This window comes from Scomber scombrus, chromosome 10 (assembly GCF_963691925.1).
Source record: "Scomber scombrus chromosome 10, fScoSco1.1, whole genome shotgun sequence".
Classification (NCBI taxonomy): Eukaryota; Metazoa; Chordata; class Actinopteri; order Scombriformes; family Scombridae; genus Scomber; species Scomber scombrus.
Genome location: NC_084979.1, coordinates 2,847,672 through 2,867,301, shown reverse-complemented (window position 1 = coordinate 2,867,301; position 19,630 = coordinate 2,847,672). Strand labels below are relative to the sequence as shown.

At 49.3% G+C, this 19,630-nt stretch overlaps 40 non-coding genes across 40 annotated transcripts; all 40 read right to left on the bottom strand.

Moving 5' to 3' along the window:
* Positions 1-78: 78 nt before the first annotated feature.
* Positions 79-197, bottom strand: LOC133989660 (5S ribosomal RNA). Its single transcript, XR_009926787.1, has one exon. It is a non-coding gene; the product is annotated as a 5S ribosomal RNA (ribosomal RNA).
* A 591-nt stretch (positions 198-788) lies between these two features.
* On the bottom strand, positions 789-907 carry LOC133989544 (5S ribosomal RNA). The gene has a single exon (XR_009926676.1). It is a non-coding gene; the product is annotated as a 5S ribosomal RNA (ribosomal RNA).
* Positions 908-1,276: 369 nt separating this feature from the next.
* Positions 1,277-1,395, bottom strand: LOC133988881 (5S ribosomal RNA). The gene has a single exon (XR_009926068.1). It is a non-coding gene; the product is annotated as a 5S ribosomal RNA (ribosomal RNA).
* Positions 1,396-1,764: 369 nt separating this feature from the next.
* Positions 1,765-1,883, bottom strand: LOC133988883 (5S ribosomal RNA). Its single transcript, XR_009926070.1, has one exon. It is a non-coding gene; the product is annotated as a 5S ribosomal RNA (ribosomal RNA).
* A 382-nt stretch (positions 1,884-2,265) lies between these two features.
* LOC133988983 (5S ribosomal RNA) lies at positions 2,266-2,384 on the bottom strand. The gene has a single exon (XR_009926164.1). It is a non-coding gene; the product is annotated as a 5S ribosomal RNA (ribosomal RNA).
* A 369-nt stretch (positions 2,385-2,753) lies between these two features.
* Positions 2,754-2,872, bottom strand: LOC133988658 (5S ribosomal RNA). Its single transcript, XR_009925857.1, has one exon. It is a non-coding gene; the product is annotated as a 5S ribosomal RNA (ribosomal RNA).
* A 370-nt stretch (positions 2,873-3,242) lies between these two features.
* On the bottom strand, positions 3,243-3,361 carry LOC133988672 (5S ribosomal RNA). Its single transcript, XR_009925870.1, has one exon. It is a non-coding gene; the product is annotated as a 5S ribosomal RNA (ribosomal RNA).
* Positions 3,362-3,850: 489 nt separating this feature from the next.
* LOC133988538 (5S ribosomal RNA) lies at positions 3,851-3,969 on the bottom strand. The gene has a single exon (XR_009925745.1). It is a non-coding gene; the product is annotated as a 5S ribosomal RNA (ribosomal RNA).
* A 369-nt stretch (positions 3,970-4,338) lies between these two features.
* On the bottom strand, positions 4,339-4,457 carry LOC133988848 (5S ribosomal RNA). Its single transcript, XR_009926037.1, has one exon. It is a non-coding gene; the product is annotated as a 5S ribosomal RNA (ribosomal RNA).
* Positions 4,458-4,827: 370 nt separating this feature from the next.
* On the bottom strand, positions 4,828-4,946 carry LOC133988536 (5S ribosomal RNA). The gene has a single exon (XR_009925743.1). It is a non-coding gene; the product is annotated as a 5S ribosomal RNA (ribosomal RNA).
* A 369-nt stretch (positions 4,947-5,315) lies between these two features.
* On the bottom strand, positions 5,316-5,434 carry LOC133988535 (5S ribosomal RNA). Its single transcript, XR_009925742.1, has one exon. It is a non-coding gene; the product is annotated as a 5S ribosomal RNA (ribosomal RNA).
* Positions 5,435-5,803: 369 nt separating this feature from the next.
* Positions 5,804-5,922, bottom strand: LOC133988847 (5S ribosomal RNA). Its single transcript, XR_009926036.1, has one exon. It is a non-coding gene; the product is annotated as a 5S ribosomal RNA (ribosomal RNA).
* Positions 5,923-6,291: 369 nt separating this feature from the next.
* LOC133989109 (5S ribosomal RNA) lies at positions 6,292-6,410 on the bottom strand. The gene has a single exon (XR_009926282.1). It is a non-coding gene; the product is annotated as a 5S ribosomal RNA (ribosomal RNA).
* A 382-nt stretch (positions 6,411-6,792) lies between these two features.
* Positions 6,793-6,911, bottom strand: LOC133988982 (5S ribosomal RNA). The gene has a single exon (XR_009926163.1). It is a non-coding gene; the product is annotated as a 5S ribosomal RNA (ribosomal RNA).
* A 369-nt stretch (positions 6,912-7,280) lies between these two features.
* Positions 7,281-7,399, bottom strand: LOC133988656 (5S ribosomal RNA). Its single transcript, XR_009925855.1, has one exon. It is a non-coding gene; the product is annotated as a 5S ribosomal RNA (ribosomal RNA).
* A 370-nt stretch (positions 7,400-7,769) lies between these two features.
* Positions 7,770-7,888, bottom strand: LOC133988534 (5S ribosomal RNA). Its single transcript, XR_009925741.1, has one exon. It is a non-coding gene; the product is annotated as a 5S ribosomal RNA (ribosomal RNA).
* A 369-nt stretch (positions 7,889-8,257) lies between these two features.
* LOC133988845 (5S ribosomal RNA) lies at positions 8,258-8,376 on the bottom strand. Its single transcript, XR_009926035.1, has one exon. It is a non-coding gene; the product is annotated as a 5S ribosomal RNA (ribosomal RNA).
* Positions 8,377-8,745: 369 nt separating this feature from the next.
* LOC133988843 (5S ribosomal RNA) lies at positions 8,746-8,864 on the bottom strand. The gene has a single exon (XR_009926033.1). It is a non-coding gene; the product is annotated as a 5S ribosomal RNA (ribosomal RNA).
* Positions 8,865-9,234: 370 nt separating this feature from the next.
* LOC133988648 (5S ribosomal RNA) lies at positions 9,235-9,353 on the bottom strand. Its single transcript, XR_009925848.1, has one exon. It is a non-coding gene; the product is annotated as a 5S ribosomal RNA (ribosomal RNA).
* Positions 9,354-9,722: 369 nt separating this feature from the next.
* On the bottom strand, positions 9,723-9,841 carry LOC133988842 (5S ribosomal RNA). Its single transcript, XR_009926032.1, has one exon. It is a non-coding gene; the product is annotated as a 5S ribosomal RNA (ribosomal RNA).
* Positions 9,842-10,210: 369 nt separating this feature from the next.
* On the bottom strand, positions 10,211-10,329 carry LOC133988841 (5S ribosomal RNA). The gene has a single exon (XR_009926031.1). It is a non-coding gene; the product is annotated as a 5S ribosomal RNA (ribosomal RNA).
* Positions 10,330-10,699: 370 nt separating this feature from the next.
* LOC133988647 (5S ribosomal RNA) lies at positions 10,700-10,818 on the bottom strand. The gene has a single exon (XR_009925847.1). It is a non-coding gene; the product is annotated as a 5S ribosomal RNA (ribosomal RNA).
* A 369-nt stretch (positions 10,819-11,187) lies between these two features.
* Positions 11,188-11,306, bottom strand: LOC133988840 (5S ribosomal RNA). The gene has a single exon (XR_009926030.1). It is a non-coding gene; the product is annotated as a 5S ribosomal RNA (ribosomal RNA).
* Positions 11,307-11,676: 370 nt separating this feature from the next.
* LOC133988737 (5S ribosomal RNA) lies at positions 11,677-11,795 on the bottom strand. Its single transcript, XR_009925932.1, has one exon. It is a non-coding gene; the product is annotated as a 5S ribosomal RNA (ribosomal RNA).
* A 369-nt stretch (positions 11,796-12,164) lies between these two features.
* LOC133989112 (5S ribosomal RNA) lies at positions 12,165-12,283 on the bottom strand. The gene has a single exon (XR_009926285.1). It is a non-coding gene; the product is annotated as a 5S ribosomal RNA (ribosomal RNA).
* Positions 12,284-12,652: 369 nt separating this feature from the next.
* Positions 12,653-12,771, bottom strand: LOC133988533 (5S ribosomal RNA). Its single transcript, XR_009925740.1, has one exon. It is a non-coding gene; the product is annotated as a 5S ribosomal RNA (ribosomal RNA).
* Positions 12,772-13,140: 369 nt separating this feature from the next.
* LOC133988743 (5S ribosomal RNA) lies at positions 13,141-13,259 on the bottom strand. Its single transcript, XR_009925938.1, has one exon. It is a non-coding gene; the product is annotated as a 5S ribosomal RNA (ribosomal RNA).
* A 369-nt stretch (positions 13,260-13,628) lies between these two features.
* Positions 13,629-13,747, bottom strand: LOC133989018 (5S ribosomal RNA). The gene has a single exon (XR_009926196.1). It is a non-coding gene; the product is annotated as a 5S ribosomal RNA (ribosomal RNA).
* Positions 13,748-14,116: 369 nt separating this feature from the next.
* LOC133988654 (5S ribosomal RNA) lies at positions 14,117-14,235 on the bottom strand. Its single transcript, XR_009925853.1, has one exon. It is a non-coding gene; the product is annotated as a 5S ribosomal RNA (ribosomal RNA).
* A 369-nt stretch (positions 14,236-14,604) lies between these two features.
* LOC133988742 (5S ribosomal RNA) lies at positions 14,605-14,723 on the bottom strand. The gene has a single exon (XR_009925937.1). It is a non-coding gene; the product is annotated as a 5S ribosomal RNA (ribosomal RNA).
* Positions 14,724-15,092: 369 nt separating this feature from the next.
* On the bottom strand, positions 15,093-15,211 carry LOC133989099 (5S ribosomal RNA). Its single transcript, XR_009926273.1, has one exon. It is a non-coding gene; the product is annotated as a 5S ribosomal RNA (ribosomal RNA).
* A 369-nt stretch (positions 15,212-15,580) lies between these two features.
* On the bottom strand, positions 15,581-15,699 carry LOC133988736 (5S ribosomal RNA). The gene has a single exon (XR_009925931.1). It is a non-coding gene; the product is annotated as a 5S ribosomal RNA (ribosomal RNA).
* Positions 15,700-16,068: 369 nt separating this feature from the next.
* LOC133989016 (5S ribosomal RNA) lies at positions 16,069-16,187 on the bottom strand. The gene has a single exon (XR_009926195.1). It is a non-coding gene; the product is annotated as a 5S ribosomal RNA (ribosomal RNA).
* Positions 16,188-16,556: 369 nt separating this feature from the next.
* Positions 16,557-16,675, bottom strand: LOC133988532 (5S ribosomal RNA). Its single transcript, XR_009925739.1, has one exon. It is a non-coding gene; the product is annotated as a 5S ribosomal RNA (ribosomal RNA).
* A 369-nt stretch (positions 16,676-17,044) lies between these two features.
* LOC133988735 (5S ribosomal RNA) lies at positions 17,045-17,163 on the bottom strand. Its single transcript, XR_009925930.1, has one exon. It is a non-coding gene; the product is annotated as a 5S ribosomal RNA (ribosomal RNA).
* Positions 17,164-17,532: 369 nt separating this feature from the next.
* LOC133989015 (5S ribosomal RNA) lies at positions 17,533-17,651 on the bottom strand. The gene has a single exon (XR_009926194.1). It is a non-coding gene; the product is annotated as a 5S ribosomal RNA (ribosomal RNA).
* A 369-nt stretch (positions 17,652-18,020) lies between these two features.
* Positions 18,021-18,139, bottom strand: LOC133988531 (5S ribosomal RNA). Its single transcript, XR_009925738.1, has one exon. It is a non-coding gene; the product is annotated as a 5S ribosomal RNA (ribosomal RNA).
* A 369-nt stretch (positions 18,140-18,508) lies between these two features.
* On the bottom strand, positions 18,509-18,627 carry LOC133988530 (5S ribosomal RNA). Its single transcript, XR_009925737.1, has one exon. It is a non-coding gene; the product is annotated as a 5S ribosomal RNA (ribosomal RNA).
* Positions 18,628-18,996: 369 nt separating this feature from the next.
* On the bottom strand, positions 18,997-19,115 carry LOC133988747 (5S ribosomal RNA). The gene has a single exon (XR_009925941.1). It is a non-coding gene; the product is annotated as a 5S ribosomal RNA (ribosomal RNA).
* Positions 19,116-19,484: 369 nt separating this feature from the next.
* Positions 19,485-19,603, bottom strand: LOC133989234 (5S ribosomal RNA). The gene has a single exon (XR_009926401.1). It is a non-coding gene; the product is annotated as a 5S ribosomal RNA (ribosomal RNA).
* Positions 19,604-19,630: the final 27 nt, after the last annotated feature.

Here is a 19,630-nt window from a genome sequence, read left to right as displayed (position 1 = left end):
TTGCAGCTTTGCTTCTCAAAGCCCTGTGTGCGGCGATGGAGCATCAGCGCTCTCCTCTGGTGACAGCTGAGAGGAAAAAGCTTACAGCACCTGGTATTCCCAGGCGGTCTCCCATCCAAGTACTAACCAGGCCCGACCCTGCTTAGCTTCCGAGATCAGACGAGATCGGGCGTGTTCAGGGTGGTATGGCCGTAAGCGAAGAAACAGCCAGCAGAAAGCCCATTTAAAGCTACGCCAGGGCCCGTTACACCCGTCCCTGTCACTGAAGGAAATTAAATGGAACATTTCACACATTCTATTCACTCTACACATAATACACGTCACATGCAGCGGATGCCACCATACCATCAGCCACATATACCTAATCTTGGCACTTTATTCCACATCATTCCTACCTACAGTGCCTTCAAATACTCATTGATATCTCACACATTTACCGTATACTACCTATTTGCCCATATAATCATTATTTACTAAAGCACACTTTCCCCCATTCAGCCCAGTGTGCAAAGGACAACACTTGATATGAAAACTCACATTCATGATATACTGTGTATATAGCTAGGGGATTGATTTGGGATATCACAAAACTGCACACCTGGTTCTATTATCAAATCTTTTATATGTGATTTGCCTTAGATCCTATGAATATGTATACGTTTTTTTTAATTTTTTTAAAAAATTTAAATTTTATTTCATTCATATGGACGTAATGTACAGTACCAGTCAAAGGTTTGGACACACTGCTCAATTCAAGACTAGTGGGCTCATGACAGCTGAGAGGAAAAAGCTTACAGCACCTGGTATTCCCAGGCGGTCTCCCATCCAAGTACTAACCAGGCCCGACCCTGCTTAGCTTCCGAGATCAGACGAGATCGGGCGTGTTCAGGGTGGTATGGCCGTAAGCGAGGAAACAGCCAGCAGAAAACCTATTTAAAGATGCTGTGACACCACTGATAGTTCCTCTCACTATCTGAGTGGCGGATAATGGGGTCTCAGCCATCAAACACATGCTATACTTTAACATTACTTTCATAGGAATAGTTGTTTCTCAGGCTATTTGTGTACACGTGCTTATAAGATGATTGCAGGCTTTTAACAGGCTGTAACAGTGAACACAGGAACCCTCAAAACTACTTGGAAAGTGAGGCGTCTCATTGCCACCTCTCTGCCCTGCATACACACACAGCTGGAATGATTGCAGCTTTGTTTCTCAACGCCCTGTGTGCGGCGATGGAGCAACAGCGCCCTCCTCTGGTGACAGCTGAGAGGAAAAAGCTTACAGCACCTGGTATTCCCAGGCGGTCTCCCATCCAAGTACTAACCAGGCCCGACCCTGCTTAGCTTCCGAGATCAGACGAGATCGGGCGTGTTCATGGTGGTGTGGCCGTAAGCGAGGAAACAGTCAGCAGGAAACCCATTTAAAGATGCTGTGACACCACTGACAGTTCCTCTCACCATCTGAGTGGCGGATAATGGTGTCTCAGCCATCAAACACATGCTATACTTTAACATTACTTTCATAGGAATAGTTGTTTCTCAGGCTATTTGTGTACATGCGCTTATAAGATGATTGCAGGCTTTTAACAGGCTGTAACAGTGACAGCAGGAACACTCAAAACTACTTGGAAAGTGGGGTGTCTCAGTGCCACCTCTCTGCAATGCATACACACACAGCTGGAATGATTGCAGCTTTGTTTCTCAACGCCCTGTGTGCGGTGATGGAGCAACAGCACCCTCCTCTGGTGACAGCTGAGAGGAAAAAGCTTACAGCACCTGGTATTCCCAGGCGGTCTCCCATCCAAGTACTAACCAGGCCCGACCCTGCTTAGCTTCCGAGATCAGACGAGATCGGGCGTGTCCATGGTGGTGTGGCCGTAAGCGAGGAAACAGTCAGCAGGAAACCCATTTAAAGATGCTGTGACACCACTGACAGTTCCTCTCACCATCTGAGTGGCGGATAATGGTGTCTCAGCCATCAAACACATGCTACACTTTAACATTACTTTCATAGGAATTGTTGTTTCTCAGGCTATTCGTGTACATGCGCTTATAAGATGATTGCAGGCTTTTAACAGGCTGTAACAGTGACAACGGGAACACTCAAAACTACTTGGAAAGTGGGGTGTCTCAGTGCCACGTCTCAGTGCCACCTCTCTGCCCTTCATACACACACAGCTGGAATGATTGCAGCTTTGTTTCTCAACGCCCTGTGTGCGGTGATGGAGCAACAGCGCCCTCCTCTGGTGACAGCTGAGAAGAAAAAGCTTACAGCACCTGGAATTCCCAGGCGGTCTCCCATCCAAGTACTAACCAGGCCCGACCCTGCTTAGCTTCCGAGCTCAGACGAGATCGGGTGTGTTCAGGGTGGTGTGTCCGTAAGCGAGGAAACAGCCAGCAGAAAGCCCATTTAAAGATGCTGTGACCCCACTGACAGTTCCTCTCACCATCTGAGTGGCGGATAATGGTGTCTCAGCCATCAAACACATGCTATACTTTAACATTACTTTCATAGGAATTGTTGTTTCTCAGGCTATTTGTATACATGCGCTTATAAGATGATTGCAGGCTTTTAACAGGCTGTAACAGTGAACACAGGAACCCTCAAAACTACTTGGAAAGTGAGGCGTCTCATTGCCACCTCTCTGCCCTGCATACACACACAGCTGGAATGATTGCAGCTTTGTTTCTCAACGCCTTGTGTGCGGTGATGGAGCAACAGCGCCCTCCTCTGGTGACAGCTGAGAGGAAAAAGCTTACTGCACCTGGTATTCCCAGGCGGTCTCCCATCCAAGTACTAACCAGGCCCGACCCTGCTTAGCTTCCGAGATCAGACGAGATCGGGTGTGTTCAGGGTGGTGTGGCCGTAAGCGAGGAAACAGCCAGCAGAAAGCCCATTTAAAGATGCTGTGACCCCACTGACAGTTCCTCTCACCATCTGAGTGGCGGATAATGGTGTCTCAGCCATCAAACACATGCTATACTTTAACATTACTTTCATAGGAATTGTTGTTTCTCAGGCTATTTGTGTACATGCGCTTATAAGATGATTGCAGGCTTTTAACAGGCTGTAACAGTCAACAAAGGAACCCTCAAAACTACTTGGAAAGTGAGGCGTCTCAGTGCCACCTCTCTGCCCTGCATACACACACAGCTTAGAATGATTGCAGCTTTGTTTCTCAACGCCCTGTGTGCGGTGATGGAGCAACAGCGCCCTCATCTGGTGACAGCTGAGAGGAAAAAGCTTACAGCACCTGGTATTCCCAGGCGGTCTCCCATCCAAGTACTAACCAGGCCCGACCCTGCTTAGCTTCCGAGATCAGACGAGATCGGGTGTGTTCAGGGTGGTGTGTCCGTAAGCGAGGAAACAGCCAGCAGAAAGCCCATTTAAAGATGCTGTGACCCCACTGACAGTTCCTCTCACCATCTGAGTGGCGGATAATGGTGTCTCAGCCATCAAACACATGCTATACTTTAACATTACTTTAACATTAGCAGAAAGCCCATTTAAAGATGCTGTGACCCCACTGACAGTTCCTCTCACCATCTGAGTGGCGGATAATGGTGTCTCAGCCATCAAACACATGCTATACTTTAACATTACTTTCATAGGAATTGTTGTTTCTCAGGCTATTTGTGTACATGCGCTTATAAGATGATTGCAGGCTTTTAACAGGCTGTAACAGTGACAGCAGGAACACTCAAAACTACTTGGAAAGTGGGGTGTCTCAGTGCCACCTCTCTGCCCTTCATACACACACAGCTGGAATGATTGCAGCTTTGTTTCTCAACGCCCTGTGTGCGGTGATGGAGCAACAGCGCCCTCCTCTGGTGACAGCTGAGAGGAAAAAGCTTACAGCACCTGGTATTCCCAGGCGGTCTCCCATCCAAGTACTAACCAGGCCCGACCCTGCTTAGCTTCCGAGATCAGACGAGATCGGGCGTGTTCAGGGTGGTGTGGCCGTAAGCGAGGAAACAGCCAGCAGAAAGCCCATTTAAAGATGCTGTGACACCACTGACAGTTCCTCTCACCATCTGAGTGGCGGATAATGGTGTCTCAGCCATCAAACACATGCTATACTTTAACATTACTTTCATAGGAATTGTTGTTTCTCAGGCTATTTGTGTACATGCGCTTATAAGATGATTGCAGGCTTTTAACAGGCTGTAACAGTGACAACAGGAACCCTCAAAACTACTTGGAAAGTGAGGCGTCTCATTGCCACCTCTCTGCCCTGCATACACACACAGCTGGAATGATTGCAGCTTTGTTTCTCAACGCCCTGTGTGCGGTGATGGAGCAACAGCGCCCTCCTCTGGTGACAGCTGAGAGGAAAAAGCTTACAGCACCTGGTATTCCCAGGCGGTCTCCCATCCAAGTACTAACCAGGCCCGACCCTGCTTAGCTTCCAAGATCAGACGAGATCGGGCGTGTTCAGGGTGGTGTGGCCGTAAGCGAGGAAACAGCCAGCAGAAAGCCCATTTAAAGATGCTGTGACCCCACTGACAGTTCCTCTCACCATCTGAGTGGCGGATAATGGTGTCTCAGCCATCAAACACATGCTATACTTTAACATTACTTTCATAGGAATTGTTGTTTCCCAGGCTATTTGTGTACATGCGCTTATAAGATGATTGCAGGCTTTTAACAGGCTGTAACAGTGACAACAGGAACCCTCAAAACTACTTGGAAAGTGAGGCGTCTCAGTGCCACCTCTCTGCCCTGCATACACACACAGCTTAGAATGATTGCAGCTTTGTTTCTCAACGCCCTGTGTGCGGTGATGGAGCAACAGCGCCCTCATCTGGTGACAGCTGAGAGGAAAAAGCTTACAGCACCTGGTATTCCCAGGCGGTCTCCCATCCAAGTACTAACCAGGCCCGACCCTGCTTAGCTTCCGAGATCAGACGAGATCGGGCGTGTTCAGGGTGGTGTGGCCGTAAGCGAGGAAACAGCAAGCAGAAAGCCCATTTAAAGATGCTGTGACCCCACTGACAGTTCCTCTCACCATCTGAGTGGCGGATAATGGTGTCTCAGCCATCAAACACATGCTATACTTTAACATTACTTTCATAGGAATTGTTGTTTCTCAGGCTATTTGTGTACATGCGCTTATAAGATGATTGCAGGCTTTTAACAGGCTGTAACAGTGACAGCAGGAACACTCAAAACTACTTGGAAAGTGGGGTGTCTCAGTGCCACCTCTCTGCCCTTCATACACACACAGCTGGAATGATTGCAGCTTTGTTTCTCAACGCCCTGTGTGCGGTGATGGAGCAACAGCGCCCTCCTCTGGTGACAGCTGAGAGGAAAAAGCTTACAGCACCTGGTATTCCCAGGCGGTCTCCCATCCAAGTACTAACCAGGCCCGACCCTGCTTAGCTTCCGAGATCAGACGAGATCGGGCGTGTTCAGGGTGGTGTGGCCGTAAGCGAGGAAACAGCCAGCAGAAAGCCCATTTAAAGATGCTGTGACACCACTGACAGTTCCTCTCACCATCTGAGTGGCGGATAATGGTGTCTCAGCCATCAAACACATGCTATACTTTAACATTACTTTCATAGGAATTGTTGTTTCTCAGGCTATTTGTGTACATGCGCTTATAAGATGATTGCAGGCTTTTAACAGGCTGTAACAGTGACAACAGGAACCCTCAAAACTACTTGGAAAGTGAGGCGTCTCATTGCCACCTCTCTGCCCTGCATACACACACAGCTGGAATGATTGCAGCTTTGTTTCTCAACGCCCTGTGTGCGGTGATGGAGCAACAGCGCCCTCCTCTGGTGACAGCTGAGAGGAAAAAGCTTACAGCACCTGGTATTCCCAGGCGGTCTCCCATCCAAGTACTAACCAGGCCCGACCCTGCTTAGCTTCCAAGATCAGACGAGATCGGGCGTGTTCAGGGTGGTGTGGCCGTAAGCGAGGAAACAGCCAGCAGAAAGCCCATTTAAAGATGCTGTGACCCCACTGACAGTTCCTCTCACCATCTGAGTGGCGGATAATGGTGTCTCAGCCATCAAACACATGCTATACTTTAACATTACTTTCATAGGAATTGTTGTTTCCCAGGCTATTTGTGTACATGCGCTTATAAGATGATTGCAGGCTTTTAACAGGCTGTAACAGTGACAACAGGAACCCTCAAAACTACTTGGAAAGTGAGGCGTCTCATTGCCACCTCTCTGCCCTGCATACACACACAGCTGGAATGATTGCAGCTTTGTTTCTCAACGCCCTGTGTGCGGTGATGGAGCAACAGCGCCCTCCTCTGGTGACAGCTGAGAGGAAAAAGCTTACAGCACCTGGTATTCCCAGGCGGTCTCCCATCCAAGTACTAACCAGGCCCGACCCTGCTTAGCTTCCGAGATCAGACGAGATCGGGCGTGTCCATGGTGGTGTGGCCGTAAGTGAGGAAACAGTCAGCAGGAAACCCATTTAAAAATGCTGTGACACCACTGACAGTTCCTCTCACCATCTGAGTGGCGGATAATGGTGTCTCAGCCATCAAACACATGCTACACTTTAACATTACTTTCATAGGAATTGTTGTTTCTCAGGCTATTCGTGTACATGCGCTTATAAGATGATTGCAGGCTTTTAACAGGCTGTAACAGTGACAACGGGAACACTCAAAACTACTTGGAAAGTGGGGTGTCTCAGTGCCACGTCTCAGTGCCACCTCTCTGCCCTTCATACACACACAGCTGGAATGATTGCAGCTTTGTTTCTCAACGCCCTGTGTGCGGTGATGGAGCAACAGCGCCCTCCTCTGGTGACAGCTGAGAAGAAAAAGCTTACAGCACCTGGAATTCCCAGGCGGTCTCCCATCCAAGTACTAACCAGGCCCGACCCTGCTTAGCTTCCGAGCTCAGACGAGATCGGGTGTGTTCAGGGTGGTGTGTCCGTAAGCGAGGAAACAGCCAGCAGAAAGCCCATTTAAAGATGCTGTGACCCCACTGACAGTTCCTCTCACCATCTGAGTGGCGGATAATGGTGTCTCAGCCATCAAACACATGCTATACTTTAACATTACTTTCATAGGAATTGTTGTTTCTCAGGCTATTTGTATACATGCGCTTATAAGATGATTGCAGGCTTTTAACAGGCTGTAACAGTGAACACAGGAACCCTCAAAACTACTTGGAAAGTGAGGCGTCTCATTGCCACCTCTCTGCCCTGCATACACACACAGCTGGAATGATTGCAGCTTTGTTTCTCAACGCCTTGTGTGCGGTGATGGAGCAACAGCGCCCTCCTCTGGTGACAGCTGAGAGGAAAAAGCTTACTGCACCTGGTATTCCCAGGCGGTCTCCCATCCAAGTACTAACCAGGCCCGACCCTGCTTAGCTTCCGAGATCAGACGAGATCGGGTGTGTTCAGGGTGGTGTGGCCGTAAGCGAGGAAACAGCCAGCAGAAAGCCCATTTAAAGATGCTGTGACCCCACTGACAGTTCCTCTCACCATCTGAGTGGCGGATAATGGTGTCTCAGCCATCAAACACATGCTATACTTTAACATTACTTTCATAGGAATTGTTGTTTCTCAGGCTATTTGTGTACATGCGCTTATAAGATGATTGCAGGCTTTTAACAGGCTGTAACAGTCAACAAAGGAACCCTCAAAACTACTTGGAAAGTGAGGCGTCTCAGTGCCACCTCTCTGCCCTGCATACACACACAGCTTAAAATGATTGCAGCTTTGTTTCTCAACGCCCTGTGTGCGGTGATGGAGCAACAGCGCCCTCCTCTGGTGACAGCTGAGAGGAAAAAGCTTACAGCACCTGGTATTCCCAGGCGGTCTCCCATCCAAGTACTAACCAGGCCCGACCCTGCTTAGCTTCCGAGATCAGACGAGATCGGGCGTGTTCAGGGTGGTGTGGCCGTAAGCGAGGAAACAGCCAGCAGAAAGCCCATTTAAAGATGCTGTGACACCACTGACAGTTCCTCTCACCATCTGAGTGGCGGATAATGGTGTCTCAGCCATCAAACACATGCTATACTTTAACATTACTTTCATAGGAATTGTTGTTTCTCAGGCTATTTGTGTACATGCGCTTATAAGATGATTGCAGGCTTTTAACAGGCTGTAACAGTGACAACAGGAACCCTCAAAACTACTTGGAAAGTGAGGCGTCTCATTGCCACCTCTCTGCCCTGCATACACACACAGCTGGAATGATTGCAGCTTTGTTTCTCAACGCCCTGTGTGCGGTGATGGAGCAACAGCGCCCTCCTCTGGTGACAGCTGAGAGGAAAAAGCTTACAGCACCTGGTATTCCCAGGCGGTCTCCCATCCAAGTACTAACCAGGCCCGACCCTGCTTAGCTTCCAAGATCAGACGAGATCGGGCGTGTTCAGGGTGGTGTGGCCGTAAGCGAGGAAACAGCCAGCAGAAAGCCCATTTAAAGATGCTGTGACCCCACTGACAGTTCCTCTCACCATCTGAGTGGCGGATAATGGTGTCTCAGCCATCAAACACATGCTATACTTTAACATTACTTTCATAGGAATTGTTGTTTCCCAGGCTATTTGTGTACATGCGCTTATAAGATGATTGCAGGCTTTTAACAGGCTGTAACAGTGACAACAGGAACCCTCAAAACTACTTGGAAAGTGAGGCGTCTCATTGCCACCTCTCTGCCCTGCATACACACACAGCTGGAATGATTGCAGCTTTGTTTCTCAACGCCCTGTGTGCGGTGATGGAGCATCAGCGCCCTCCTCTGGTGACAGCTGAGAGGAAAAAGCTTACAGCACCTGGTATTCCCAGGCGGTCTCCCATCCAAGTACTAACCAGGCCCGACCCTGCTTAGCTTCCAAGATCAGACGAGATCGGGCGTGTTCAGGGTGGTGTGGCCGTAAGCGAGGAAACAGCCAGCAGAAAGCCCATTTAAAGATGCTGTGACCCCACTGACAGTTCCTCTCACCATCTGAGTGGCGGATAATGGTGTCTCAGCCATCAAACACATGCTATACTTTAACATTACTTTCATAGGAATTGTTGTTTCTCAGGCTATTTGTGTACATGCGCTTATAAGATGATTGCAGGCTTTTAACAGGCTGTAACAGTGACAACAGGAACCCTCAAAACTACTTGGAAAGTGAGGCGTCTCAGTGCCACCTCTCTGCCCTGCATACACACACAGCTTAGAATGATTGCAGCTTTGTTTCTCAACGCCCTGTGTGCGGTGATGGAGCAACAGCGCCCTCATCTGGTGACAGCTGAGAGGAAAAAGCTTACAGCACCTGGTATTCCCAGGCGGTCTCCCATCCAAGTACTAACCAGGCCCGACCCTGCTTAGCTTCCGAGATCAGACGAGATCGGGCGTGTTCAGGATGGTGTGGCCGTAAGCGAGGAAACAGCCAGCAGAAAGCCCATTTAAAGATGCTGTGACCCCACTGACAGTTCCTCTCACCATCTGAGTGGCGGATAATGGTGTCTCAGCCATCAAACACATGCTATACTTTAACATTACTTTCATAGGAATTGTTGTTTCCCAGGCTATTTGTGTACATGCGCTTATAAGATGATTGCAGGCTTTTAACAGGCTGTAACAGTGACAACAGGAACCCTCAAAACTACTTGGAAAGTGAGGCGTCTCATTGCCACCTCTCTGCCCTGCATACACACACAGCTGGAATGATTGCAGCTTTGTTTCTCAACGCCCTGTGTGCGGTGATGGAGCAACAGCGCCCTCCTCTGGTGACAGCTGAGAGGAAAAAGCTTACAGCACCTGGTATTCCCAGGCGGTCTCCCATCCAAGTACTAACCAGGCCCGACCCTGCTTAGCTTCCAAGATCAGACGAGATCGGGCGTGTTCAGGGTGGTGTGGCCGTAAGCGAGGAAACAGCCAGCAGAAAGCCCATTTAAAGATGCTGTGACCCCACTGACAGTTCCTCTCACCATCTGAGTGGCGGATAATGGTGTCTCAGCCATCAAACACATGCTATACTTTAACATTACTTTCATAGGAATTGTTGTTTATCAGGCTATTTGTGTACATGCGCTTATAAGATGATTGCAGGCTTTTAACAGGCTGTAACAGTGACAACAGGAACCCTCAAAACTACTTGGAAAGTGAGGCGTCTCATTGCCACCTCTCTGCCCTGCATACACACACAGCTGGAATGATTGCAGCTTTGTTTCTCAACGCCCTGTGTGCGGTGATGGAGCATCAGCGCCCTCCTCTGGTGACAGCTGAGAGGAAAAAGCTTACAGCACCTGGTATTCCCAGGCGGTCTCCCATCCAAGTACTAACCAGGCCCGACCCTGCTTAGCTTCCAAGATCAGACGAGATCGGGCGTGTTCAGGGTGGTGTGGCCGTAAGCGAGGAAACAGCCAGCAGAAAGCCCATTTAAAGATGCTGTGACCCCACTGACAGTTCCTCTCACCATCTGAGTGGCGGATAATGGTGTCTCAGCCATCAAACACATGCTATACTTTAACATTACTTTCATAGGAATTGTTGTTTATCAGGCTATTTGTGTACATGCGCTTATAAGATGATTGCAGGCTTTTAACAGGCTGTAACAGTGACAACAGGAACCCTCAAAACTACTTGGAAAGTGAGGCGTCTCAGTGCCACCTCTCTGCCCTGCATACACACACAGCTTAGAATGATTGCAGCTTTGTTTCTCAACGCCCTGTGTGCGGTGATGGAGCAACAGCGCCCTCATCTGGTGACAGCTGAGAGGAAAAAGCTTACAGCACCTGGTATTCCCAGGCGGTCTCCCATCCAAGTACTAACCAGGCCCGACCCTGCTTAGCTTCCGAGATCAGACGAGATCGGGCGTGTTCAGGATGGTGTGGCCGTAAGCGAGGAAACAGCCAGCAGAAAGCCCATTTAAAGATGCTGTGACCCCACTGACAGTTCCTCTCACCATCTGAGTGGCGGATAATGGTGTCTCAGCCATCAAACACATGCTATACTTTAACATTACTTTCATAGGAATTGTTGTTTCCCAGGCTATTTGTGTACATGTGCTTATAAGATGATTGCAGGCTTTTAACAGGCTGTAACAGTGACAACAGGAACCCTCAAAACTACTTGGAAAGTGAGGCGTCTCATTGCCACCTCTCTGCCCTGCATACACACACAGCTGGAATGATTGCAGCTTTGTTTCTCAACGCCCTGTGTGCGGTGATGGAGCAACAGCGCCCTCCTCTGGTGACAGCTGAGAGGAAAAAGCTTACAGCACCTGGTATTCCCAGGCGGTCTCCCATCCAAGTACTAACCAGGCCCGACCCTGCTTAGCTTCCAAGATCAGACGAGATCGGGCGTGTTCAGGGTGGTGTGGCCGTAAGCGAGGAAACAGCCAGCAGAAAGCCCATTTAAAGATGCTGTGACCCCACTGACAGTTCCTCTCACCATCTGAGTGGCGGATAATGGTGTCTCAGCCATCAAACACATGCTATACTTTAACATTACTTTCATAGGAATTGTTGTTTCTCAGGCTATTTGTGTACATGCGCTTATAAGATGATTGCAGGCTTTTAACAGGCTGTAACAGTGACAACAGGAACCCTCAAAACTACTTGGAAAGTGAGGCGTCTCAGTGCCACCTCTCTGCCCTGCATACACACACAGCTTAGAATGATTGCAGCTTTGTTTCTCAACGCCCTGTGTGCGGTGATGGAGCAACAGCGCCCTCATCTGGTGACAGCTGAGAGGAAAAAGCTTACAGCACCTGGTATTCCCAGGCGGTCTCCCATGCAAGTACTAACCAGGCCCGACCCTGCTTAGCTTCCGAGATCAGACGAGATCGGGCGTGTTCAGGGTGGTGTGGCCGTAAGCGAGGAAACAGCCAGCAGAAAGCCCATTTAAAGATGCTGTGACACCACTGACAGTTCCTCTCACCATCTGAGTGGCGGATAATGGTGTCTCAGCCATCAAACACATGCTATACTTTAACATTACTTTCATAGGAATTGTTGTTTCCCAGGCTATTTGTGTACATGCGCTTATAAGATGATTGCAGGCTTTTAACAGGCTGTAACAGTGACAACAGGAACCCTCAAAACTACTTGGAAAGTGAGGCGTCTCATTGCCACCTCTCTGCCCTGCATACACACACAGCTGGAATGATTGCAGCTTTGTTTCTCAACGCCCTGTGTGCGGTGATGGAGCAACAGCACCCTCCTCTGGTGACAGCTGAGAGGAAAAAGCTTACAGCACCTGGTATTCCCAGACGGTCTCCCATCCAAGTACTAACCAGGCCCGACCCTGCTTAGCTTCCGAGATCAGACGAGATCGGGCGTGTTCAGGGTAGTGTGGCCGTAAGTGAGGAAACAGCCAGCAGAAAGCCCATTTAAAGATGCTGTGACACCACTGACAGTTCCCCTCACCATCTGAGTGGCGGATAATGGTGTCTCAGCCATCAAACACATGCTATACTTTAACATTACTTTCATAGGAATAGTTGTTTCTCAGGCTATTTGTGTACATGCGCTTATAAGATGATTGCAGGCTTTTAACAGGCTGTAACAGTGACAGCAGGAACACTCAAAACTACTTGGAAAGTGGGGTGTCTCAGTGCCACCTCTCTGCCCTTCATACACACAAAGCTGGAATGATTGCAGCTTTGTTTCTCAACGCCCTGTGTGCGGTGATGGAGCAACAGCGCCATCCTCTGGTGACAGCTGAGAGGAAAAAGCTTACAGCACCTGGTATTCCCAGGCGGTCTCCCATCCAAGTACTAACCAGGCCCGACCCTGCTTAGCTTCCGAGATCAGACGAGATCGGGCGTGTTCAGGGTGGTGTGGCCGTAAGCGAGGAAACAGCCAGCAGAAAGCCCATTTAAAGATGCTGTGACACCACTGACAGTTCCTCTCACCATCTGAGTGGCGGATAATGGTGTCTCAGCCATCAAACACATGCTATACTTTAACATTACTTTCATAGGAATTGTTGTTTCTCAGGCTATTTGTGTACATGCGCTTATAAGATGATTGCAGGCTTTTAACAGGCTGTAACAGTGACAACAGGAACCCTCAAAACTACTTGGAAAGTGAGGCGTCTCAGTGCCACCTCTCTGCCCTGCATACACACACAGCTGGAATGATTGCAGCTTTGTTTCTCAACGCCCTGTGTGCGGTGATGGAGCAACAGCGCCCTCCTCTGGTGACAGCTGAGAGGAAAAAGCTTACAGCACCTGGTATTCCCAGGCGGTCTCCCATCCAAGTACTAACCAGGCCCGACCCTGCTTAGCTTCCGAGATCAGACGAGATCGGGCGTGTTCAGGGTGGTGTGGCCGTAAGTGAGGAAACAGCCAGCAGAAAGCCCATTTAAAGATGCTGTGACACCACTGACAGTTCCTCTCACCATCTGAGTGGCGGATAATGGTGTCTCAGCCATCAAACACATGCTATACTTTAACATTACTTTCATAGGAATTGTTGTTTCTCAGGCTATTTGTGTACATGCGCTTATAAGATGATTGCAGGCTTTTAACAGGCTGTAACTGTGACAGCAGGAACACTCAAAACTACTTGGAAAGTGGGGTGTCTCAGTGCCACCTCTCTGCCCTTCATACACACACAGCTGGAATGATTGCAGCTTTGTTTCTCAACGCCCTGTGTGCGGTGATGGAGCAACAGCGCCCTCCTCTGGTGACAGCTGAGAGGAAAAAGCTTACAGCACCTGGTATTCCCAGGCGGTCTCCCATCCAAGTACTAACCAGGCCCGACCCTGCTTAGCTTCCGAGATCAGACGAGATCGGGCGTGTTCAGGGTAGTGTGGCCGTAAGTGAGGAAACAGCCAGCAGAAAGCCCATTTAAAGATGCTGTGACACCACTGACAGTTCCCCTCACCATCTGAGTGGCGGATAATGGTGTCTCAGCCATCAAACACATGCTATACTTTAACATTACTTTCATAGGAATAGTTGTTTCTCAGGCTATTTGTGTACATGCGCTTATAAGATGATTGCAGGCTTTTAACAGGCTGTAACAGTGACAGCAGGAACACTCAAAACTACTTGGAAAGTGGGGTGTCTCAGTGCCACCTCTCTGCCCTTCATACACACAAAGCTGGAATGATTGCAGCTTTGTTTCTCAACGCCCTGTGTGCGGTGATGGAGCAACAGCGCCATCCTCTGGTGACAGCTGAGAGGAAAAAGCTTACAGCACCTGGTATTCCCAGGCGGTCTCCCATCCAAGTACTAACCAGGCCCGACCCTGCTTAGCTTCCGAGATCAGACGAGATCGGGCGTGTTCAGGGTGGTGTTGCCGTAAGCGAGGAAACAGCCAGCAGAAAGCCCATTTAAAGATGCTGTGACACCACTGACAGTTCCTCTCACCATCTGAGTGGCGGATAATGGTGTCTCAGCCATCAAACACATGCTATACTTTAACATTACTTTCATAGGAATTGTTGTTTCTCAGGCTATTTGTGTACATGCGCTTATAAGATGATTGCAGGCTTTTAACAGGCTGTAACAGTGAACACAGGAACCCTCAAAACTACTTGGAAAGTGAGGCGTCTCAGTGCCACCTCTCTGCCCTGCATACACACACAGCTGGAATGATTGCAGCTTTGTTTCTCAACGCCCTGTGTGCGGTGATGGAGCAACAGCGCCCTCCTCTGGTGACAGCTGAGAGGAAAAAGCTTACAGCACCTGGTATTCCCAGGCGGTCTCCCATCCAAGTACTAACCAGGCCCGACCCTGCTTAGCTTCCGAGATCAGACGAGATCGGGCGTGTTCAGGGTGGTGTGGCCGTAAGTGAGGAAACAGCCAGCAGAAAGCCCATTTAAAGATGCTGTGACACCACTGACAGTTCCTCTCACCATCTGAGTGGCGGATAATGGTGTCTCAGCCATCAAACACATGCTATACTTTAACATTACTTTCATAGGAATTGTTGTTTCTCAGGCTATTTGTGTACATGCGCTTATAAGATGATTGCAGGCTTTTAACAGGCTGTAACTGTGACAGCAGGAACACTCAAAACTACTTGGAAAGTGGGGTGTCTCAGTGCCACCTCTCTGCCCTTCATACACACACAGCTGGAATGATTGCAGCTTTGTTTCTCAACGCCCTGTGTGCGGTGATGGAGCAACAGCGCCCTCCTCTGGTGACAGCTGAGAGGAAAAAGCTTACAGCACCTGGTATTCCCAGGCGGTCTCCCATCCAAGTACTAACCAGGCCCGACCCTGCTTAGCTTCCGAGATCACTCGAGATCGGGCGTGTTCAGGGTGGTGTGGCCGTAAGCGAGGAAACAGACAGCAGAAAGCCCATTTAAAGATGCTGTGACACCACTGACAGTTCCTCTCACCATCTGAGTGGCGGATAATGGTGTCTCAGCCATCAAACACATGCTATACTTTAACATTACTTTCATAGGAATTGTTGTTTCCCAGGCTATTTGTGTACATGCGCTTATAAGATGATTGCAGGCTTTTAACAGGCTGTAACAGTGACAACAGGAACCCTCAAAACTACTTGGAAAGTGAGGCGTCTCATTGCCACCTCTCTGCCCTGCATACACACACAGCTGGAATGATTGCAGCTTTGTTTCTCAACGCCCTGTGTGCGGTGATGGAGCAACAGCGCCCTCATCTGGTGACAGCTGAGAGGAAAAAGCTTACAGCACCTGGTATTCCCAGGCGGTCTCCCATGCAAGTACTAACCAGGCCCGACCCTGCTTAGCTTCCGAGATCAGACGAGATCGGGCGTGTTCAGGGTGGTGTGGCCGTAAGCGAGGAAACAGCCAGCAGAAAGCCCATTTAAAGATGCTGTGACACCACTGACAGTTCCTCTCACCATCTGAGTGGCGGATAATGGTGTCTCAGCCATCAAACACATGCTATACTTTAACATTACTTTCATAGGAATTGTTGTTTCCCAGGCTATTTGTGTACATGCGCTTATAAGATGATTGCAGGCTTTTAACAGGCTGTAACAGTGACAACAGGAACCCTCAAAACTACTTGGAAAGTGAGGCGTCTCATTGCCACCTCTCTGCCCTGCATACACACACAGCTGGAATGATTGCAGCTTTGTTTCTCAACGCCCTGTGTGCGGTGATGGAGCAACAGCACCCTCCTCTGGTGACAGCTGAGAGGAAAAAGCTTACAGCACCTGGTATTCCCAGGCGGTCTCCCATCCAAGTACTAACCAGGCCCGACCCTGCTTAGCTTCCGAGATCAGACGAGATCGGGCGTGTTCAGGGTAGTGTGGCCGTAAGTGAGGAAACAGCCAGCAGAAAGCACATTTTAAGATGCTGTGACACCACTGACAGTTCCTCTCACCATCTGAGTGGCGGATAATGGTGTCTCAGCCATCAAACACATGCTATACTTTAACATTACTTTCATAGGAATAGTTGTTTCTCAGGCTATTTGTGTACATGCGCTTATAAGATGATTGCAGGCTTTTAACAGGCTGTAACAGTGACAGCAGGAACACTCAAAACTACTTGGAAAGTGGGGTGTCTCAGTGCCACCTCTCTGCCCTTCATACACACAAAGCTGGAATGATTGCAGCTTTGTTTCTCAACGCCCTGTGTGCGGTGATGGAGCAACAGCGCCATCCTCTGGTGACAGCTGAGAGGAAAAAGCTTACAGCACCTGGTATTCCCAGGCGGTCTCCCATCCAAGTACTAACCAGGCCCGACCCTGCTTAGCTTCCGAGATCAGACGAGATCGGGCGTGTTCAGGGTGGTGTGGCCGTAAGCGAGGAAACAGCCAGCAGAAAGCCCATTTAAAGATGCTGTGACACCACTGACAGTTCCTCTCACCATCTGAGTGGCGGATAATGGTGTCTCAGCCATCAAACACATGCTATACTTTAACATTACTTTCATAGGAATTGTTGTTTCTCAGGCTATTTGTGTACATGCGCTTATAAGATGATTGCAGGCTTTTAACAGGCTGTAACAGTGACAACAGGAACCCTCAAAACTACTTGGAAAGTGAGGCGTCTCAGTGCCACCTCTCTGCCCTGCATACACACACAGCTGGAATGATTGCAGCTTTGTTTCTCAACGCCCTGTGTGCGGTGATGGAGCAACAGCGCCCTCATCTGGTGACAGCTGAGAGGAAAAAGCTTACAGCACCTGGTATTCCCAGGCGGTCTCCCATGCAAGTACTAACCAGGCCCGACCCTGCTTAGCTTCCGAGATCAGACGAGATCGGGCGTGTTCAGGGTGGTGTGGCCGTAAGCGAGGAAACAGCCAGCAGAAAGCCCATTTAAAGATGCTGTGACACCACTGACAGTTCCTCTCACCATCTGAGTGGCGGATAATGGTGTCTCAGCCATCAAACACATGCTATACTTTAACATTACTTTCATAGGAATTGTTGTTTCTCAGGCTATTTGTGTACATGCGCTTATAAGATGATTGCAGGCTTTTAACAGGCTGTAACAGTGACAACAGGAACCCTCAAAACTACTTGGAAAGTGAGGCGTCTCATTGCCACCTCTCTGCCCTGCATACACACACAGCTGGAATGATTGCAGCTTTGTTTCTCAACGCCCTGTGTGCGGTGATGGAGCAACAGCACCCTCCTCTGGTGACAGCTGAGAGGAAAAAGCTTACAGCACCTGGTATTCCCAGGCGGTCTCCCATCCAAGTACTAACCAGGCCCGACCCTGCTTAGCTTCCGAGATCAGACGAGATCGGGCGTGTTCAGGGTAGTGTGGCCGTAAGTGAGGAAACAGCCAGCAGAAAGCACATTTTAAGATGCTGTGACACCACTGACAGTTCCTGTCACCATCTGAGTGGCGGATAATGGTGTCTCAGCCATCAAACACATGCTATACTTTAACATTACTTTCATAGGAATAGTTGTTTCTCAGGCTATTTGTGTACATGCGCTTATACGATGATTGCAGGCTTTTAACAGGCTGTAACAGTGACAGCAGGAACACTCAAAACTACTTGGAAAGTGGGGTGTCTCAGTGCCACCTCTCTGCCCTTCATACACACAAAGCTGGAATGATTGCAGCTTTGTTTCTCAACGCCCTGTGTGCGGTGATGGAGCAACAGCGCCATCCTCTGGTGACAGCTGAGAGGAAAAAGCTTACAGCACCTGGTATTCCCAGGCGGTCTCCCATCCAAGTACTAACCAGGCCCGACCCTGCTTAGCTTCCGAGATCAGACGAGATCGGGCGTGTTCAGGGTGGTGTGGCCGTAAGCGAGGAAACAGCCAGCAGAAAGCCCATTTAAAGATGCTGTGACACCACTGACAGTTCCTCTCACCATCTGAGTGGCGGATAATGGTGTCTCAGCCATCAAACACATGCTATACTTTAACATTACTTTCATAGGAATTGTTGTTTCTCAGGCTATTTGTGTACATGCGCTTATAAGATGATTGCAGGCTTTTAACAGGCTGTAACAGTGACAACAGGAACCCTCAAAACTACTTGGAAAGTGAGGCGTCTCAGTGCCACCTCTCTGCCCTGCATACACACACAGCTGGAATGATTGCAGCTTTGTTTCTCAACGCCCTGTGTGCGGTGATGGAGCAACAGCGCCCTCCTCTGGTGACAGCTGAGAGGAAAAAGCTTACAGCACCTGGTATTCCCAGGCGGTCTCCCATCCAAGTACTAACCAGGCCCGACCCTGCTTAGCTTCCGAGATCAGACGAGATCGGGCGTGTTCAGGGTGGTGTGGCCGTAAGCGAGGAAACAGCCAGCAGAAAGCCCATTTAAAGATGCTGTGACACCACTGACAGTTCCTCTCACCATCTGAGTGGCGGATAATGGTGTCTCAGCCATCAAACACATGCTATACTTTAACATTACTTTCATAGGAATTGTTGTTTCTCAGGCTATTTGTGTACATGCGCTTATAAGATGATTGCAGGCTTTTAACAGGCTGTAACAGTGAACACAGGAACCCTCAAAACTACTTGGAAAGTGAGGCGTCTCATTGCCACCTCTCTGCCCTGCATACACACACAGCTGGAATGATTGCAGCTTTGTTTCTCAACGCCCTGTGTGCGGTGATGGAGCAACAGCGCCCTCCTCTGGTGACAGCTGAGAGGAAAAAGCTTACAGCACCTGGTATTCCCAGGCGGTCTCCCATCCAAGTACTAACCAGGCCCTACCCTGCTTAGCTTCCGAGATCATACGAGATCGGGCGTGTTCAGGGTGGTGTGGCCATAAGCGAGGAAACAGCCAGCAGAAAGCCCATTTAAAGATGCTGTGACACCACTGACAGTTCCTCTCACCATCTGAGTGGCGGATAATGGTGTCTCAGCCATCAAACACATGCTATACTTTAACATTACTTTCATAGGAATTGTTGTTTCCCAGGCTATTTGTGTACATGCGCTTATAAGATGATTGCAGGCTTTTAACAGGCTGTAACAGTGACAACAGGAACCCTCAAAACTACTTGGAAAGTGAGGCGTCTCATTGCCACCTCTCTGCCCTGCATACACACACAGCTGGAATGATTGCAGCTTTGTTTCTCAACGCCCTGTGTGCGGTGATGGAGCAACAGCGCCCTCCTCTGGTGACAGCTGAGAGGAAAAAGCTTACAGCACCTGGTATTCCCAGGCGGTCTCCCATCCAAGTACTAACCAGGCCCGACCCTGCTTACCTTCCGAAATCAGACGAGATCGGGCGTGTTCAGGGTGGTGTGGCCGTAAGAGATGAAACAGCCAGCAGAAAGCCCATT